We start from the raw sequence: 22640 nt of genomic DNA, 5'->3' as shown, positions 1-22640 counted from the left end.
ACATGAGACAGAATAAAGAACTAGCCAGCGATGACACATGGCAATGGCTACAGAGGGGAGAGCTAAAGGAAGGAAATGAAGGAATGATACAGCGGCACAGATCAGCCCTAAGAACCAGATATGTTCAAAGAACGATAGATGGAAATAACATCTCTCCCATATGTAGGAAGTGCAATACGAAAAATGAAACCATAAACCACATAGCAAGCGAATGCCCGGCACCTGCACAGAACCAGTACAAAAAGAGGTATGATTCAGTGGCAAAAGCCCTCCACTGGAGCCTGTGCAAGAAACATCAGCTACCTTAAAGTAATAAGAGGTACGAGCACCAAACCTGAGGGATTGAATAGAAAAACGATTCACGCAAAGATCCTTCTGGGACTATGGTATCAGGACGGATAGGGTATACGTGCACAGACCAGACGGTGACGTTGATTGACAAAGTCAAGAAGAAAGTATCACTCATTGATGTCGCAATACCATGGGACATCCAGAGTTGAAGAGAAAGAGAGGGAAAAAATGAATAAGTATCAAGATCTGAAAATAGAAATAAGAAGGATATGGGATATGCCAGTGGAAATGTACCCATGATAGGAGCGCTAGGCACGATCCCAAGATCCCTGAAAAGGAATCTAGAAAAACTAGAGGCTGAAGTAGCTCCGGCCTTCATGCAGAAGAGTGTGATCCTAGAAACGGCACACATAGTAAGAAAAGTAATGGACCCCTTCCTAAGGAGGCAGGATGCAACCCGGAACTCCACACTAAATAAATAACCAACCCCAATCGAATTGAGGACTGTGATAGAGCAACAAAAAAAAAAATAATAATATGTTGTATTAACGATTTGCATATATTAGAGAGAGAGAAGAGAGGAGAGAGAGAGAGAGAAAGAGAGAGAGAGAGAGAGAGAGAGAGTGGTGTTTAAATTAATTAATAATATAAATAACAATACTAATAATAAATTAGAGATATTCATGGAAAGAAATGAGACTATGTTAAGTAAAAACCAAGATTCTCACACAGGGAGGATAATGAACTTCCCAAGCAAACTTGCACTAAACAGAATATGAGAAGGTAATTATAAACGTGATCCAGAAAGAAGACGGGAGGAGAAGCATAAACAAATAAAAAGTCAAAATAAACAAATAAACATTAGGAGACACGAGTTGATGAAATTATTGGCGCCCTATTTGCTGCTCCCCGTGGATTTTGTCATCAGTTGGGTCGTTGTGGCAAAGTGGGGCTGAAGAGAAGGCAAAACAGGAAGATATCTATTACCTCCATTGGTGAATCGGAATAAAAACTCGATCGATCTGCAGCGCTTAATGGGTGTCAAATAACTGTAATGGGAGCGAATGGGGGGCTTCCGTTCTGTTCTCTCTCTCTCTCTCTCTCTCTCTCTCTCTCTCTCTCTCTCTCTCTCTCTCTCTCACACACACACACACACACACGCTAAGACGAGGTAACCTCTTTTTTCATGAATAAAGCGAGTTAACTCTCCCCCTAAAGATCTCTCTCTCTCTCTCTCTCAGCTAAAGCGAATATTTCTCTTTCTCTTTCTTACTAAAGCGAGTTAACTCTCTCTCTCTCTCTCTCTCTCTAGAGTGACTCTAGAGCGAGTTAACTCTGACTAAAGCTAGTTAACTCTCTCTCTCTCTCTCTCTCTCTCTCTCTCTCTCTCTCTCTCTTCTCTCTCTTTAAAAGCGAGTTAACTTACAGTCAATCATTCAGTCTCACAGACTAATGCCATCCAGTTAGTAAGAGGAGAGACTACATTAATTGTCTCTCTCTCTCTCTCTCTCTCTCTCTCTCTCTCTCTCTCTCTCTCTCTCTCTCTCTCTCTCTCTCTAAAGCGAGTTAACTTACAGTCAATCATTCAGTCTCACAGACTAATGCCATCCAGTTAGTAAGAGGAGAGACTTTACATTAATTGCCTCTCTCTCTCTCTCTCTCTCTCTCTCTCTCTCTCTCTCTCTCTCTCTCTCTCTCTCTCTCTCTCTCGAGCTATCAGTTACCTGTATAATAAATACTCCAGCATAACAAGTCTGGCTATGTGGTTATAATTTCATTCAGTGATTGAAGTTACTTTCTTAGTTGTTCTCTTAGCAAATTACATTAAAAGGTAATCGGTATCAACTTTACCCTGTGGGAATTAGGTGTGGTAATCAATCCCTTCGCTGGAAAATAATTATTTCCTGACCACATCACTAATGGGAAAAAGAAACTTGACGCCATGTCACCGTTATGTGGCTTTTAATGTATGTATATATATAAATTATGTACGTATAAATATATATATATATATATCTATATATATATATATATATATATATATATATTATACCCAGAGGTATAGTATATATTTGGGTGTGTGGGGGTGTCCGGTTAATTATACGTATATTAATAAATGATAGATATAGGATGTATGTGCCAACGAGTGATAGAAAGGGATGCCTGCATTACATGCCTAGGGGGGACATATAAAAAAGCACTTGATCGCAGAATGCTTTCAAATTTTTAAAATATATTTCATGTAGAGACGTAATAAGAGCCGATAAAAAGAGGACTAGAGAAAAGAAGAAGAAGAAGATGAAAGTGACAAGAGTTGGACAAACCGAATGAGGAAACGTTGGCGTAGCAGTCAACCCTCTTTTGATAACATAGTCAATAGTCTCCAATAAAGTTCATCCGCATTACGTGCCGACGGCCACCACCAGTTTATGGCGGCTTGCTGTAGTGTTTTCTAAATAGCAGTTGCCCATCGCTGTGTTTCTGAATCTCTTGTTGATTTGGGAAGTATTCGAATTGCTTTTGGCTAACTCCCTGCGATTAAATCTCATCGCTGCAACCCCTTTCCTTCCTTTTGCTATACCTCCGTTCATATTCTCTTCTTCCATAGTACCCTCATAGTGCAGCTACGAGGTTATCCTCATATTACACCCTTCAAACCTTCTTTCAGCCAGTTCAATTCTTTACTCCAGCTATACAGTGGAATTCTAAATACGGTGCTCTCAGCCTTACAGATCAGCTAAGAAGACCATAGCAGTATGATTAACAAGGTTTTCCTTACGCTATATTACTTCCTTAGTTACAAATATGGAAATGATGTAGACAGAAAAAAAAATTTAATAGGCAGTTCGTGGACCAGGTAATGAAGGGGGCCGCTGTGAAATCGTATTGGGGAAGGGGGTTGGGGTGGTGGTGGGGGAAGGTGCCAGGTAGGCCGGATGATTTAGTCCAGAACTGACTGGGGTTACTTCGTGGAGTCAGTGATACAACGAGAGGATTTGTCGTGTTGTCGGAATCGACCGCCGGCGGGAGGCAGCCTTTTTCGGGCATAGGATCTCCATTAAGGGGGTTAAAAAAAAAAAATCTCGCCAGATGTGGATCTCGAAACCACTGCTAATTGGGAGGAGAGGAAGAGATGTGTTGAGGGAGGCTGGATGCTGGAAGTCGGTCGGAATCTTTATAAGAAAGATAGGGTTGCTCCTGCCTCCAAGTTAGTGATTACGGCTCTTGTGATTCGGTATCTTGATTGACGAGTCAATGACAGGCAGTGTTACGCCGATTCAGTTTTTAGATTATTTCTTCTGACGTATACATGAAATGTCATAAGATCCACCCACTTTTTCATTTAGTTTTTTTTTAACGTAATTCAGTCTGTAAAATGTTTTTTTGTTTTTACTTATTTATTTTTTATTTGAAGGCGAGAAGGCAAACTATATGAGCCACTGATTAAAGATTGTTTTCCTAGCGATGCTGCGATCTTAATATAGAAGCGACCTTCCAGTGAAATGGATAAATACTGTTGGTGTGACCTTTCTCTCTCTCTCGCCTCTCTCTCTCTCATCTTCTCTTCTCTGCTCTCTCTTCTATCTCCTCTCTCTCTCTATCTATATTAAATATATATAAAATGTTAAATTATAATCTATATATTATTATACTATATATATATAGTATATATATATCATATATAATATATATATTAATTTATAATTTAATATATATATAATTAAAGATAATATATATAATTATATATATATATATATATATATATAGATACTAATATATAGCTTATAGGTATTTATATAGATATATATATAATATACTATATATTATATCTATATATATATATTATAATATATATTATATATATATATATAATTAATAATTTTTAGTCCCAGCCAGAGTAGGGGGCAAAACTCGCGCGCCGTCGCCGTTTAAGCTTCCATAAAAGTGGACTTATCGCTTAACAGGAAGGAGCGGGCGCGGGTGGCAAAGAACACTAAAATCTCACCCGCGGTGAATATCAATCAGACCCAGAAATCAGGCCCTCAGTGGAACTGAGGCGGAAGGAAGCGACTGTGAGGATTGTCTCCTTTTATTTGTAAAGTAAATTTATGTCGTCTCTCTGTTAGCACGGCTTGAAGTTGTGTATATAATCCGTGTATATCATGTTTGTATAAATATGTATATATACATATACTATATGTGTGTAAATCTTAATATATTTTGTTTGTATAATATATGCCATATATATTATATATGCATATATGTGTGTGGTAGTTGTAATAAATTTTTTTTTGTAAAGAAATATAATATATAATAATATATATTTAATCATAGAATATATATATATATATATATATAATAATGTGGTGGGGGTGTTGGTGTGTTTGTTTGGTATTTGTAATATTTTTTGTGTGTTGGTATTTATATGAATATATTATATCCATATATTGGTGTAATTGTCTATTTTTTGTGGTGGTGTGATATCCTATATCCTATATATTTTGTACTAGCTAAATATGAAATTATAAATTATACATATGTGGTTGTTGTGTACCCTGTTATGTTTGGGCTTTATATACTAATATATATATATATATATATATATAATATATATATATATATATATATATATAATTATATAAAAAATATATTTATCCCTTACATGAACATACACACACACACATATATATATTTATATATATATTCATATACTATATATATATATAATAATTAATTATTAATAAGATAAATATATAACATTAACGCAATGACACCTCTGAAAATGGAAAAAACATTTATTGTTCTTTTTTCCAACTTTGAATTTCTGAATATTACATGCATTCTATTTGAAACTATTGTGATATTCTAGCTAAATTTTAGACACGTTTATATGTGCATGTACATCATACTAAAGTCCTTATCTAATATTTGATTTAGATTCTCTGGTGGTAACTGGACATGGCAGTTTGGTAAATTTTGGAAATATTAGTAGACTTGTTTAATTCTTTTCAATTTGAAAGCCTCATAATCATATTATAAAAGTTTTCCATATATTTGTCTTGTCTCAGAAAGAGAAATAATAAAGTCACCACACAAGTTCATGAAGAGAAGAAAACATACAATCCTTTACATTTATGTAGTAAACTTTTAGAAGGTAGTTATTGAAATAACTAGAGAGTTATTTAAATGACTTCTGGACTGTTACTGCGCTACCCAGGAGATAAGTATTGCATTCCAACCACAAACTCACTGCCTAAGTTTTCTCTCTCTCCTCTCTCCAAATGTCAACGAAATACTCCACCAGAAAAAAGAGGTTGCTGTCACACCAGTAGTTAAGAGACAACAGATGAAGGTACAGATAAAAATTAATGATGTAACGAGAGAGAGAGAGAGAGAGAGAGAAACTTATTTGTAAATCGGAACTAAAGAGATGCAAATGAATAGATCTAAAAGACGTGTATCTCTCTCTCTCTCTCTCTCTCTCTCTCTCTCTCTCTCTCTCTCTCTCTCTCAGTATTGGAATTACCTCAGTATCTGTGTCTTGTATATATAATATATACATATAATAATAAATACACAGATACTGAGGTAACAGTGGCACTTGTCAGACGATGTTGAGTAAGAAAGAGAGAGAGAGAGAGAGATAAGAGTGACTTGCAAGACATTTGAGAGAAAGAAAGAGAGAGGGAGAGAGACAGATAGTTTACAAAAGAAACATGCAACGGGGGCTCAGAGAATCCTCCCTTATCACAAAGGCTCCTTAGCGGCCAAGGATCTCATCTGGAGGAATAACAGATCCTCATATAATTCAGGACTTAGGAGGTCTTTCGGTATTTAAATGACACGTATATACCACCAGGAAAGTAAGCTTTAAAACAACACCACAATGAAGCAACGTGTAAGTATGCGTATAAACGACGAGCATGCGCGCGTGCATGCGGAAGAAGCTTGTTTGCGCGCGCGCGCGTGGGCCTCTTTTATCAGATGTGATTGCGAGACTAGCTATTTTCGCCGCGTTTATTCAAGCCAGTCGATTTTGAGACTTCCTCTTTGTTTACTCTGTACGATTTGAGACTTGGGATCACTTTAACAGATGCTGCCATTATGCGCCGCAGTTTGTGCCTTCGTCGAGATCAGAAGGTGTGGGGTACGCCATAGAGAGAGAGAGAGAGAGAGAGAGAGAGAGAGAGAGAGAGAGATTACTCACGGAACATATCTCTCCTTTGTTATTTCTTTGTTTTCGTTTTCATGTATACATAATGTCAGTATATATATATATATATATATATATATATATACTATATATATATATATATATATATAATATATGTAGATATATATATATATCCTCTATATATATATATAATATATATATATATTATATATTTATATATATATTATATGGTTATATATATGTATATATATATATCTAATTATATATATATATATATATATATATATATATATTATATATATAATATTATATATTGTTTGTAAGAGAGAAAAAAGAGAAAGCAAGGGGAGAGGTTTTTATTGATTGAGAGAGATAGAGACGGTTAGGTTGTTTATGCAGTGTCAACCGGCGTAGCCAGTAAATATCTTAAAAAAAGGCTTTTATAGCGCTTATAAAAATAGTAATAATAATAATAATAATAATAGTAGTAGTAGGTGTAATGACGCTAACCTCAGAAATGACGAAACATAAAAACGAACTGAAATTCTATTCACCTTTTGCATCCCTCCTAAATCTCTTCTGTATTCTGTTTACTGTCTCGTCCTCCCGAAGAAGGCGACGCCACAGCAACTGTCTCTTATCTCGTTACCCTTATCCATCAATATCTGTCACAGCCTCCCTCCAGTCGACTGAATAACTTGACGACGTCACCGTCGAAGTGACTGCAGAGTTTCGAGTCATCCTCGAGTTAAACCGAATGGCTTGGAGTCTAACATGGAATTTGGAAGCTGAAAACACTTGTAGTTTTCAGTTGAGATTGATGGGGAATTGTTAAATCCGAGTTTTCAGTTTGAATAGATGGTGTATTTTCTTGTCTGATCTTCAGATTCGAAACGATCTTCATCAATGGCAAAATGTGTAATCTAGAATCTCTAAATCTTCAGTTTAGGAAACCTCATGCGGTGCATTGTAGACATTACTTAAAGTTCTTTGCAGCATGCCTTCGGCCTTTCGTTCCCTTCACTGTACCTAATTTCATATTCTCTTTCTTTCATCTTATTTTCCACCCTCTCCTAACAATTGAGTCATAGTGCAACTGCGAGGTCTTCCTCCTATTACACCTTTGAAACCTTTCAATGTCAATTTCCGTTTCAGCGCTGAGTGACCCCATAGGTCCCGGTAGTTGGCCTTTGGCCTAAATTCTACATTCAGTTCAATTCAGTTTAGAAAAACGTATAAATTCAGCCAATGAGAAATGCACCTCGATTCCTGCGTCTGAATTCGAATGAGTGTTGATATTAAGTGACAGAAATATTCTGATTTTATTTTCGTTCTGGATAAGGTCTTACTTAAATCGTGTATTTTTTCGTGGACACGAATTTGAACGTACGTGATGTTGCTCGCAGAGCAAGATTCAAAAGTAATGAGTTCGAGAAGGTTAGCAAGCAAGTAACAAGTAAAAAAAATTGTTTTTGCTCTCTTACGCAATTTATTCTTCCAAGTGCCGTGCTGTTTTTTCCTCCCTTAACACAATGAGTTGTAAGTTTATTCTGCCAAAGCAGAACGAATACCTACAAGGACACTGGACATTGTTCCATGAAAAGATGATAATGATGGTAATGATTCTCATAACAAAATAAGAGACATGAAAAGGCAGCGTGAATGAAGAATTTAAGAATTTTACAGTGAAATGGGAGGTTGTACATTGTATTCAAATCTGTTTAGAGTAGTGGTAGTTTAATTACTTGTTTTAAAGGAATACTATATCTGATGTATCAGCCACTAACTCAGTGCATTTTATAGGTGTCCCTCTACAAAATGGAGTAACTTTTCGCCTTTTCTAATCTTTCTCCCAAATTCCTTTCAACGTGGGGCTAGCGTGGCTTGAAGGCACAGGGGTCCCCCAACCGTTTGTGGGGACATATTCTTGCATTTTTACAACTTCCTGGTATTTCCCGTACTCTATACTCCATATACACAGAACAGTCAAAAAAACTACACCTCACCTTGTGCAGACTAACAGACTAATGAGAGAGAGAGAGAGAGAGAGAGAGAGAGAGAGAGAGAGAGAGAGAGAGAGAGAGAGAGAGAGAGAGAGAGAGAGAGATTTTCCCAGATTCCGTCTGTATACTCTGTGGGCGTACTTTTATGTAGTATTAGAAAAGAAAATAATGCTGTCAAAACTCTAGGAGACCTCTGAAGATCGTCTCAGACTCATTCTGGGAAAAGAAAGATCTCTATTATTCTTCAGTAGCTTCCTAGATACTAAAAGAGTATTCACGACACCGCTAACAATAAACATTTTGATAAAAACGTTTCATGACAGAAACCATCCATTCAACGTTTCATGAAAAATACTTCCAAAATCACGATGTAAGAAAAAAAAAAAACAAAAAAACAAAAAAAAAAAAAACAAAAGGACGCCCATCATTTCACTCAAGAGAAAGTGACACGCAGAAAGAAACGCCCTTCTCATTAAACTGTTACCAAGAGATACACTTTGGGTGAGAGCGTTCAATAAAGCAATCATTTCCACGTCAGTCAAATTTTCCACTTACAGAGATCGTAGCTTGGATCGTCTGCACACAATCGCACGAAGAAGGATGGAGTCAATCCGCTCTTGCGTCGGATTCCTGTAGGGGATTGGTGGGCGTTGGGCTTTTGAACATGTCTTAGGAGCTTGTTCAACGGACCTCTGTATATATGCAGAACGATTGTGGTACTCTCTCTCTCTCTCTCTCTCCTCTCTCTCTCTCTCTCTCTCTCTCTCTCTCTCTCTCTCATAAATCATATACGTTTATATATATATATATATATATATATATATATATATATATACACATACATACATACATATATAGAGAGAGAGAGAGAGAGAGAGAGAGAGAGAGAGAGAGAGAGAGAGAGAGGTGGTCCTTGCCTCCTTGAGGAATATACGAAAGCATTAAATTTTGGATAAATGCTGAACGGTTATGGGACTATTCAGAGAGAGAGAGAGAGAGAGAGAGAGAGAGAGAGAGAGAGAGAGAGAGTCCATATTAATGAAGAGTAAAGTAGCATTCCACATCTGTCAAAATAGTAATTCGGCCATTTTTATATCAAATATACCATTCTGTATGAGAGAGGGAGAGAGGTGATCACAATTACAGATGACTTGAAATATCTGCATAAAAAAAAAAAAAAGGTAATTCTCATGCCATCTATAACACGCCTGTATGTATACGGAAGAGACCCAGACAAACAAACAGCCATACATACAGACATTATGGCGCCCGCTGATGATGGAGTCTTGTCTTAATTCTTAAAATCTCACCAGGAGCATTTGCTATTCACGCCACCCACCCACCCCACCTTACCCCACCCCTCCTTCCATTGTTCGTTGTAGATCGACTGCGTCCACGAAGGGATCAAGAATTGTTTTTATGCGTCTCTCCAGATCTTGGCCTTGATTGAAACAATAGCAAAGCAGGATGTATACAGGGTTGAATTATCTCCTTATTATCTGATAAAATAAAATGTTCCTTTCGCGACTTCTGGAACCGGGCGTTATTTACTTACCATTCGTAGACGGAGATCGTCGTATTGTTGAATATGACATCACGGAGAAGGAAAAAGAAATGGGTAGAAAGAATGCAACCGAAATGTAGATTAGGTCCGAAGCGCCACTCTGTATTCACGCAAACTAAGCTCTATTGACGGAGAATCATCTTTCCGAAATGTTGATGCGCACATATTTTCGAGAGCGTCAAGGGGGTGGTAAGGTTGATATCTAGGTTTCAATCTGATGAAAATGACTCTTGTGTACTTTGATGGTGGGAGTCTTCTCTCTCCTTTTTTTTCGGGTAGTGCACGGCAAGAAAACCATTACGTAATTTTTTTTTCTTTTCACGAGTTGGGTCACGTCACCACACACTTCTCGACTTTTTGCGGTAGGACTGCAAGACTAGAAATGAGCATGGTAACAGGGAATTAATGAAATGTAAGTGGACTGTTAACAAAAAATAGCAGGATACTTAAACGCTAATAATAAATGGAAAATAAGAAGCAGTAAAAAAAATAAGAAAACTTTCTGTAGAAGAATAAATAATTATAATTAAACAATACAACAAACCATTGTTCCTATCCATATAGTAAACAAGAAGGCACAAAAAAGAAAAAATAATAAAAAAAAAAACAAAAAGAAAAACGAAAAAGAAAAAATAACCAAGACAAATAAAATTGGACTGAGCAACGAGGCCCGGGGTGGCAAAAAACCAAAGACCCCACAAATAACGAGTGGGGAGATGATAAGAGAAATTAGGATAAGTGGTCAAAACAAGCGAGAAAAACTGACGAGATATACAAGGGGCAAATTCGTTAGTCCTGAAATGAATCGTTTCATTTGTTCTTTTGTCTATTTATGTTGTTGTTGTTGTATGCGAATATAAATAAAGACGGCCTTCGTTAGCAATGGTATATTTATGTAAGAAAATATACGTGATTTTAGATTTAATAAGGGCTTCTAAATACATGCCAGTTTACTGAAACTTCATTTGTTTACAGTGTATGAAAATAATTATGGCTGAAGGTTGGCCCATAAATTGTTTCACATTCTGAAAAAAAAGTGTGATCTACTGCTAATTGGAACTGTTTATGTATATAAAACAGAGAGAGAGAGAGAGAGAGAGAGAGAGAGAGAGAGAGAGAGAGAGAGAGAGAGTGTAGACACCCATCGTGTAGCAGCTGTTTAATTATTGCCACATGCATTTTTCTCATGATTAAATTCGCGCAACGCCTAATGGAGGCATTATGCCTGGCTGTGTTTTGTTATTTTATAATTTTTTCGTAGTTTGTAATTACCTTCGTTAGAAGTGATTCTGCACATTTTTATTCCAGTTCATTCATTATCCTTTAGCAGTGGGAATACAAAGTAATGAACAAATAAAATTTATACATACTCTGTTTACGACTTGCTTTGTCAGCCACCGTGTTTTGTTTACTCACATTAGCACGTCGTTTGAAAAATGAACGAAAATGGGAGCCATTAAGTCTTACCCCCCCCCGCAAAACATTATTCACACATGACTCCCATTACGGCACTGACACCCCCTGCACGTGCTTATTTCTCTCTCTCTCTCTCTCTCTCTCTCTCTCTCTCTCTCTCTCTCTCTCTCTGCGCTGCACATCAGAAGGTTGACCAAACATCCTTCTTCTCTTGTTACGATTAATTGTACTCTTTTACTTTTTAATTTTATGTCTGTAAAAGGGAAATATCTACTTTGTAAGTAAAGAAATGTACGTTTTGCATAATGAGATATGAATAATTATTTACTCGCCATTATTCAACATCTCGAGTCCTTTCTTCATTTTTTATCACAGTCCCCCCTTCAGTGGCTGTCACATTCACCATCACTGTGATAACTATGCCCAAATGCCAAAAGTTAAGTTACGAAGTAAATGAACGTTTTAAAAATATTGACAGAATTGTATCTTATTCTTGTCTGCCCTTACCAGACCTCATATCCTGAAGTATAGTGGATCGTATACGCAATCTCTCTCTCTCTCTCTCTCTCTCAAATAAGGGCCCCTCTCATCTCGGTGGAATATAATTAGTAGTCACATCATGTGACGTGTAGTTAAGGGTCCCAGCTCACGAATGGAATAACACCTTTTCGTGTTTTGCGTACAGGGTTGTGTACAGATGGGCTCTTTGTACGTATTCGTACGTAATTACCGTTTATAAAACTGAATCCGTACATGCATACATACGACACAGAAACGCACACACGTATATACATACATACATGAACACACAGAAGTCAGTATATATTTGTGTTATTGTATCTTGGGATTTATAATATAAAAAAATGTTCAGTTAAACACCTCTATAAAAAAAAATGCTCAATTAAACACCCAGAGACTCGAAAGCGGATACAAGTATAACTTGTGGCAATTTTCCAAAGGAGAAAAGATGGGCTTTATCGTTCAGTTAACCTTCGGTTTTCAAAATGATATAGACATGAATATTTAAGTTCGCTGCATTGAGATATGAAATCGATATTGAGTTTAGAATAACTTAAGTGAGATTATTGTAGACATGATCAGAGGTACATTATGAAATGTTTTTAGGCTAACCTAATTTGTTCTCAGAATGAAACAGAGCAGGAGCCATTTTTGAACGGTCAACGTTGGAAAGTTGTATAGTACGGAAAATTATTTTACGGTTTCAAGTTTAATTTTTTTATTATTTTATATTTCCCAAACCTTCGTTTGTGGCCGATAATCGATATCGCACGAACCCAAATATCTAAATGAATTGTCACGTATTTTTATGTCTTTACTTATTGAGAAAATTTTCTTTTTAAATAGAATTTCGTAAAGTGTCAACTTTACAGTTAGTTCATTTATCCCTCAGGAATTTCCACTCCACTTTAGTTCCAGACCGTTGACCTTCATTCCATTAACAGTGGCGGTTTCAACATGACTATAAAGGTCACGTTACTTATATCGCCTCTAACAGCTTGTTGGAGGGAGTCCTCTACCAGTACAGAACATTGCATAGGAGCTCTGCAAAGAAATTACACATCATTTAATGTTCAATCTTATTCATTTTTATTATTTTTTTGACAAATTATTGTTAATTGTTATTATTTTGACAATGGATTTTTAAATTTTATTGTTTTGACAATGCATTGTTAATTTTTATTATTTTGACAAAGTAGTGTGTAAGACGGTATTGTTACCCGATGTATATATGTGAGTATATACGTATCTAAGTCTTTCGGCCTTTCAAGCGGAATACGGCAACAGAAATTACAGAGCAAGATAACAGATAACAGACAAGTGAAACTTATGACCAGTTACCCTACTTATTTATCATCTTGTCCTTGGTCTAATTAGCGGTTTCTTTTCATGACTATCATTATTTTCTGGGGCATATTTCCTGGCCAGTTTGAATTTACTTTTCAAGAAATAAATATCACACGGAAAAGTCATTTTTATTCACTCATTTGCATATGCGATGAGTCAGTTTATTCAGAACATGTTCTGAATTGTATTTTATTACATTGAACCGTTTGTCATTTCTGTATGTAATTACTTTCCTAAGTATTTTGTATAATATTGACTATAAATACAATGTAGTGAATCGTAAAGATTTTTATTGCTTATAGGCATATATCTTCTTATCTCGAGTATTTGAGGAAATGCCTATGAAAGTCGTTCGTTATTTTCAAAGTAATTAATCTATATTAAAAATAAAGGGTATACTATAGGCATATACATTTTATTTTGTTAATGCACATTAAATTCTTTGATAATAACTCACGTTTCGTGTATACATATTTCCTCAAATATTCAAGAAGACAAAATCCACGGAGGAAAAAGAAAAGATTGGAGATCTTCCAGGCCTTTCGACGTCTTGTAATTCCTTCGTGGATTTCGTCTTTATTTATATATTCACGTTCCGTGTATTCGTGATTTAGTTTACACACACACACACACACACACACACACACACACAACACACACACTTTCCCATCAACTCTCGAAATTACCGGGAAAATCAGCGTATTTCCTTAACATTCTACCCTCGGAGGACATTTTTGTCCTTCTCATCAGTTTTTAGCTGTTCATGAAGAATGCGGACTACTCCCTCCAAACGTCACTCCGCCCTTTTTGTGACGTGACGCAAAGATGATTGATTGAATAACTCCTGCTGCCGTCGCTGTATCTTAAGGGGAAGCGCAAGGGAAATGAAAATTATTTACGTCCTTTTTTTGTGTGTGCTTTGTGAGTCTTTGAAGTGTATTTCGTTTTATGTTTTGAACTGTTTCTCTTGACCCATTTTTACGTTCTTGGTTACTTTATTAAGTAAATGGTCTTTAAGAATATGTCACATTATTATTATTATTATTATTATTATTATTATTATTATTATTATTATTATTATTAGACGGGAGGTTTTGATAAGTTTGACATGGCTTATTTTATTTCAAGATTGTTATTTTTATTATAAGAAGTTTTGCTTTAAAAATCCTTTCGCACAACAATTTGTTATTTTTGTTGTATGAGATTTTTCTACAAAAAATCGTATCAGTCAGTAACAGTTAACCAGGACTGACCGCCAATGACGTCAGCGCTTTTCGGTTGCAACTGCCATTTTGGCCACTTCCGTTGCAACAACTGCAACAGTGGGACCAGCGAATCGATATGTTGTGCGTAGTCATGTTCTTCCCTATTAAACGCATATGTATATATACGTATATATAAAACTTAGTTAGGATTTCTATGGTCAATGGATCCTTTGTGCCATCAAAGTCTCTCTCTCTCTCTCTCTCTCTCTCTCTCTCTCTCTCTCTCTCTCTCTCTCTCTCTCTCTCAAATCCCGACCTATCCCTTACAGCGGTCTCCAAGAAGGATAGTGTGAATAGCATCTTCTCTCTCTCTCTCTCTCTCTCATGAATTCCAAGAGGGATAGTATGGACAAGAACTTTTGACATAGCTCTCTCTCTCTCTCTCTCTCTCTCTCTCTCTCTCTCTCTCTCTCTCACTCGAATCCAAGAGGGATAGTGCGGACAAGAACTTCTGACATGGGTCTCTCTCTCTCTCTCTCTCTCTCTCTCTCTCTCTTTCATTACCTTCAACCCCTACGTAGAGGCGTCTCCCCTTTCAAGGCCGAGGGGGGAGGGAGAGGGGGTCCCAAAATAGCAACAGTGTATCTCCCTGAAGTATCCTCCCTAAGGGGAAGAGGAGGAAACGCATCAGCGGGAAAATACGGGGAAGACGGAAACACGTGGTGAGGACTAGGGAACATCACTCTCCTCTTCAGGGATGTTACCCCTCCCCCCTTCTCCCTGGGCGTTTTGGGAACTAACCAGGACCCACTGAGACTTCATAGTGGGTAGTGCGTATAACAAACAGCCGAACGGTTCAATTTGGAAGGGAAATAAATATTTAAACGAGATGAAGTATGTACTTTCTTTCGAGGTCGTTTTGTATACGATTATATCCCATGTTTGTGTGTAATTTGTGTGTGTGTGTGTGTGTGTGTAACTACACACTGTTACAGAGCCATTTTTGTATATCCTCCCCTCCGCCCACCCCCCTTTTTTTTCTTGAAGGGGTTGAAACTGTCAAAATACTACCAAACTGTCTTGGCAGTGAATGAGAGAGAGAGAGAGAGAGAGAGAGAGGGAGAAGGAGTCGAGAGAGGAGAGAGAGAGGGGGGGGGGAGAGGGGGGGGGGGGGGGAAGCCTTTGTATTTGCGAGGTTACGGGTAGCGTGAAATTTTGGTTAAAAGCAAAATTGGGAATTCATAAATCTTCTAGGATGTATCATATGCGTTACTGTGTGAGAGAGAGAGCGCGTAGGGCACAGTTACGGATGACATTAAATTTTGTAAAAAAAAAAAAAAATTATATTTGCCATATCTGAGAGAGAGAGAGAGAGAGAGAGAGAGAGAGAGAGGTTCATAATGACACTGACTATCGACTTTTCAGACATTCTTCCTTAAAAGGTCAAGAAGACATATTCAGTCAAACAACAGATTATTTTTCCCGCTGTCTGCCACACTATTTGCTTCATTCGCCAAAATATTCTCCAAACAGCCTGTTAGCGTTTGGCGTTTAAGAAATATTCTAATATATTTTGAGCCTTGAATAATAATTCTAGCTTCAAATCTCAATATTATATATCTACAAAGCAGTCCATCTCCCCTAGATAATGATATCTTTACCTTTTCAAAGTATCTCCCATAGATAATCGTATCTTAACGTTACAAAATTGGGTTATCAAAGCACGAGCCATACCGAGATAGCCCGATTCATCTTATTTTTAACATTCTGTAAAATATAGCGACGGCTGTCCTTAACCTTTTACAAACTGTAATCCTTTAACGACGGTAATTGAAGTAAACCAGTTAATTAATAAGTCAGATAGCTTTTTTTATGATACCATGTTTAAATAAAAACATTATACAGTAGCCAAAGATTTGTTCATCAGCATATTGGCCTAAGGCGCTTTTGTCTCTCTCTCTCTCTCTCTCTCTCTCTCTCTCTCTCTCTCTCTCTCTCTCTCTCTCTCTCTCTCTCTCTCTATATATATATATATATATATATATATATATATATATATATATATATATATATATATATATCATCACACACTTTGGACCCGCAACTGAACCGGGAGGATAACAGATTTGAATATATATATATATATATATATATATATATATATATATATATATATATATATATATATAATGACACCAAGCAAAATCAGTAAAGCAAGTCTTAGCGTATAATCTGTGTTTGTGGCCAACTGAACAGGCACGAGACAGCATCGACGTTGTTATTGAAATCTGTTATCTCTGGGTTCAGGTTTTGTGGTGTGTGTGTGTGTGTGTGTGTGTGTGTGTGTGTGGTGTGTGTGTGTGTGTGTGAGAGAGAGAGAGAGAGAGAGAGAGAGAGAGATAAGCTGCCTCAAGACAATATCATTGTTACCAGTACTCAGGGATGCGCGCTGTGCGTTCTGTTTATCTACTTGATTGACACAGGATGGCTGATGAACAAACGCTTTGCTACTGAATAATCAATGTTTTTTGTGTTTTTTTAAATATACGCTGTCTATATATATATATATATATATATATATATATATATATATATATATATAATATATATCATATACATATACATATACATATACATACATACATACATACATACATACATACATAAATGTTATCGATAAGTTCAATATCATAGTACTCCCATAAACTGCTTATTAACCTCTCTCTCTCTCTCTCTCTCTCTCTCTCTCTCTCTCTCTCTGGTATAGTGTGTCGAAATTGATCATGCACTGTTGCCTAATAAGCTCTTCGTACTATTCCATTTCCGCGAAACCTCAAAACGCGAATCCTCCACAGATAAGATTTCATATTTCTCGTATTCTGTAATTCTTGAAGTAACTTTCATCTTGGATATGAACTTTTAAGAGTGTTCATTGAAAACGTGATTTGGTTTAAATGAAAATAGTACGTACTTTTGACATATTCTATTCTGTTTAACCTACAGTTACTCAATAGGCCTAGATGTTGAAATATCTAATTTATGTTTATTTTGGGGATTTTCTTTAATTTTTTCTTAGATAAGAGAAGGCAAATTTATAGAAATAAAATAGTTTCGTATAATAGTATGTCATACTTTCCAACTTTGCTATGAGAGTATTTTATTTATTCACTGGAAATCGTGTGCCGTACATTAAAACCCCAGTTTACTTAAGTATATGTGCTAAAAGGACATAAACCAGACAGTTTTATATAAAACCACGTTTTAATCATCCATATGGTTGAAATCTCATTGAAAGTTGTAGGACCAGGCCTCCTCCACCCCCCGGGGGGAGTAATGACCCTTGCAAACTCTCCCACAGTGGTGGGAGTGTCGTACGTCTGGCAGCGTGGCGCCACTACCTACTGGCTTCCCTGGGAGTGGACTTACAGACTCAGAAGAGAGTGAGTGCCAGTGATCATCGGTTAGTTTAAATGTCATCGCTACCATTATAAGCATCGCTGTTTTCATCATCGATAATTACACTCGCTGTCTCAAGATGGTAACAGTGTTACCTCATTTTCATGTGATAATCCGGTTATGGTATCGAATTACTAAGCAGTTTTATTGTTGTATATATGTTAGATTATAACCATCATAATAAAAAAAACAATTTGCAAATTGATTGCAGATTTGGTTGTCAAAGCAATTTCACAGTAGCTATTAGAGTCATTAACCCTTGAAATGTTCATAATTGATTAGTATAATTTGTAATAAGAGAAAGGCTGAGACAAATAGTTTTAAACATTTCATTTAATTGCATACATATTGAAGCACATTATCATTAGTAGTTGTGCCATAAATACCAGAGCATTTTGCAAGTATAGAGCTGTATAAGGAAAAGTTAAAATTTAATTAGATGAAAAACTTAATGAGTAAAGTAGCAGTTTCTGAAAACAGTACCAACATAAACATAAAAAAAAAAGATATTCGAGCGTTCTTATTCAAGGTATAATGTGACGAATCTAAGAGCAGCGATTAAAGAAGGAATTAATACTAAACCAATAAACATGGTAGTTATAAGTAAACGAATAATGAATAATAAATAGCAACAGTGATAAAGAACTTATAAAGGAAAAGATTTAAGGAAGTGAAATAAATGAATGACCAAATTTAAAATACAAATTGACACTGTGACAATCACTTACTGTAGTCAAGTTGGTGACACGAATGATAGATATGAATTTATTAATAATTTTTCAAGTGATAAAATATTAGTTTTTAATTAATAATTTCACTGCAATGTAACAACATGAATGATAAATATGAATTCAATAATAGTTTTTCAAGTGGTAGAATATTAGTTTTTAACTACTAATTTCACTGCTATATAACAACACGAATGATAAAATATGAATTCATTAATCATTTTTCAAGTGATAAAATATTAGTCCTTAACTAATAATTTTCACTGTATGTATAAAGAAACAACGAATGAATAAAAAATTATGAACATTCCTTTAAATTTAATTTTTTTTTGTTTTCAATTGATAAAAAAAAAAAAAATAAAAACACAACACAAAAAAACATTAGTTATTGACTAACAATTTCACTGCAATATAACAATGTCGGGTTTGCTTTGATATAGACCAAGAATAATAAAGATATTAGTGTTATACTTACAAGTTCTAGAGCGCAGTTTGGAGTGAGGTCTTATCTGTATGATGAAGGTCGGGAAGTTCATGGAAAGAGAGGAAAAGAATTTAGGTGAATAAAATTCTTATTGAAAAGTTAATTACGTGAATTCAAATTCTTATTGAAAAGTTAATATAACTGAATTCAAATTCTTGTTGAAAAGTGAACATTACTGAACTCGATTCATGTTAAAAACGTAAATCCAGCAATTCGAATTCTTATTGAGAAGTGCACACCTATAACTGAATTGGAATTCTTTTTAAGAATTGTATATCTATAAATGTATTCGAATTCCTATTGAGAAGTGTATATCTAAAAATATAATTGAATTTTTATTATGAAGTAATAGGTATCTATAAATGTACTAGATTTCATATTGAGAAGTGTATACCTTTAAATGAATTTAATTCTTTTTAAGAAGTTTATACGTATATATAAATGAATTGGAATTCTTTTAAGAAGTTTATATGTATAAATGTATTCGAATTCTTATTAAGAAGTGTATATCTATAAATATAATCGAATTCTTATTGAGGAGTGTATAGGTATCTATAAATTAATTCGAATTCTTATTGAGAAGTATTTATAAATGTACTAAATTTCTTACTAAGAAAGACTATATATGAATGAGAATTCTTGTTAAGAATTGAATATACATTAATTAGAATTCTTGTTAAACAATGAATATAAATGAATTCGAATTCTTGTTATTCTCATTTTTCGAGAGTCATGAAACCGCAAACAAAGACTCAATAATAATAATAATAATAATAATAATAATAATAACAAAATTAACAAATAACATTAACATGTAACTGTAATCAAGATAACTGTACAACACCATGGAATAAACAAGATGTTGATAAATTAACTGAGGGGAAAACAAAATCAATAAAAAAATCGAAAAAAATTATAAATTAACTTAGAAAAAACAATCTGAGCTGATTCGATCACAAGATTCGAGCCCAGAGAGGAGGTTCGTGGAGCTTCGGAAGGCCAGAAGACCAGCTTCGCTCGGTTACACACAACAACAAACTATTGGGTATATCTGTTACACGGGCGACTGACTTGGGGTGCACAGTATACCAAATGCCCATCCCTTCAAACAGAGTATGCGCCTCATTACTCACCGTATGTTTGTTTAAAGCGATCGCCCAGTTTCGTTTGTTTTGTTTATCGCGATATAAAAAAAGAAAGGTAGTTTGAACGAGTCTCTTGAACGAACCCCGGGTCTTAATAAAGTGCTCGGTTCTGGCTTATCAGAAGAGTCTGGGAATGACCCGTGAAGATAAGAGGGGGTCAGATTGCGGGTCATGGGATTGTGTTAACCAGAATGTAAACAGCCAAACGGTAAGCTGTGACTCGTGAGATTTATTATATGAATAGCAGTTGGTAAACCAGTGAAACTCTTCAGTTGTGTTCCAACAGCAAATGTTTAGCTTAAATATTGGGATGAAACTTATTATTTGGAAGCGCCTTCCCCCTAAGAGTAAAATTTCATGAGAGAGAGAGAGAGAGAGGAGAGAGAGAAGAGAGAGAGAGAGAGAGAAGGAATTGTTTCATATTGGTTACAACTACAAGAATGTAGTGCAGTCCTGGATTAAACCCAACATTTGACAACCAACCCCTCCCCCCTCACACACAAGGATACTGTCAATACTTTACCATTCAATAAGTTTAGTAAATTACCTCCAGTCATAAATAACCGAATAAATAAGAGAGAAGAGGAGGAGCGAAGGAGAGAGAGGGAGAGAGAACGAAGAGAGAGATTTTCTTGATGAGAGAGAGAGAGAGAGAGAATATATTCAGCACGGCTCTGTGGTATTATACCCACCGAGAACACTGGGTACAAATGGGTTCAAATCATCTTTTCTCCATCTTCTCTTGATCATGTTCCAAGTGTGTTCTAAAATTATGGGAAGATAATCTTCAAATAGCTTGGGAGAGTCGAAACAGGAACTTGGAGAGAGAGATATCATTTTCTTTTGTGTCAAATGCTTGGATTATATGACACGATCTTGAAAATCAGGCGAATTCATGTACGACCTTCCCAGGAACAGAAGAACAGAAAGTGAAATGTGCTCAAGTAGAAGAAGAGAGACGGCAGAAGAGAAATAAAGCACAATTGAAAGTAAATTAAGGACAATAAAAGATAAATTGATAATTAGAAGCATAAACACCTGTTGCGATATATGTGTAAATATATATACATGGGCTATATGCATTACATGTTATTTAGAGAACTGGCGAAATCTTAGTATCTTAGGATATTCGTTGGGTTACAGTGTATGCAATACTTTCATTCCCTTTTTGTTCTTACGTATCGTATTGTTTGTCAATTCTCATAAAGCCATTCTCGATTGAAACTTGAAACTAATAAAGAAGTTTACCTTCCATGTATAATTCCATTATTACCCCCCCCCCCTTTTTTTTTGCGCGAATTTGTCATCTCGAAACTTTCAGACCTTAACTGACCAAATTTTTAAAAATGAGGGTTAGCAACTATATCCTGAAAGCGACAGGGAACTTGCTGTGTTGCGGGAATGTACAATGTCCTTATTGTACGTTTTACGTAACTTGTTTTTTTTTCTATTTTATTTTATTTATTTTATTTTACGTTAACGGAGTTGGAACTCTGCCGAGTCTAGATTAATTGTATATGAGCCGTTGTGTTGACGTAGCGTAACGTAAAAAGAATCGTGTGCTCAACGGCAGGTTTTCTTATTGTAGGTTATAAATAATTAGTTAATTTTTATTTACGTAAACGGAATTGGAACTCTGCCGAATCAAGGTTGATAGTATATGAGCCGTAGGGTTAATGTAACGTAACGTTAAAAAAAAAAAAAAAAAAAAAAAAAAAAAAAAAAAAAAAAAAAAAAAAAAAAAAAAAAAAAAAAAAAAAAAAAAAAAAAAGAATTAACGGCAGGTTTCAGTCTCACGTAATTGTGTTTTATGGGAGCCATTGCAAAAAAAAAAAAAAAAAAAAAAAAAAGCCAGCCATGTACCTTCGGGGTCATTTAGCGTCTCGGAAGAAAAAAAAAAAAAAAAAAAAAAAAGGAGTCAGAAGATTGAGGTTTTTACAAAATTCAGGTCAATGGCTGAATTTCGAGGGAAGGAACAGAACTTGACGCTTTTTCTTGATCTTTTTCAAGCGAAAGTTTGTAAGCTTATCGACTGACAAAGCTTGAGTTTTTTCTCACTTGATGAGAAGCTCTCTCTCTCTCTCTCTCTCTCTCTCTCTCTCTCTCTCTCTGGCGGTGCTGTTGTGACAAAAATATACCTTATCAATTATCTCTCTCTCTCTCTCTCTCTCTCTCTCTCTCTCTCTCTCTCTCTCTCTGTTTTGTTGACCGTTTCTGTTGCGAAAAATATACTTGCTCAATTATCTCTCTCAAACTTCTATTGTGTGATGCGTATTTACGTTATAGTAATATCTCTCTCTCTCTCTC

General features: G+C 35.6%; 1 protein-coding gene across 2 annotated transcripts in view; it reads right to left on the bottom strand.

The window, feature by feature from the left end:
- Window positions 1–22640, bottom strand: part of LOC135225645 (uncharacterized) — an 80545-nt gene that overhangs the window by 32824 nt on the left and 25081 nt on the right. Inside the window, exon 2 of one of the 2 annotated variants that reach the window (XM_064264971.1) lies at window positions 19180–19213. The exons of the other annotated variant lie outside the window; for it this stretch is intronic. The gene's annotated coding sequence lies outside the window, so the exon portion shown is untranslated. The remainder of the gene's footprint in view (window positions 1–19179; window positions 19214–22640) is intronic. 2 annotated transcript variants of the gene reach the window in all.

The sequence above is a fragment of the Macrobrachium nipponense genome, chromosome 13 (genome assembly GCF_015104395.2).
Source record: "Macrobrachium nipponense isolate FS-2020 chromosome 13, ASM1510439v2, whole genome shotgun sequence".
Lineage (NCBI taxonomy): Eukaryota > Metazoa > Arthropoda > Malacostraca > Decapoda > Palaemonidae > Macrobrachium > Macrobrachium nipponense.
The sequence above is the reverse complement of the archived record's forward strand: the minus strand, read 5'-3'. Positions and strand labels throughout refer to the sequence as shown.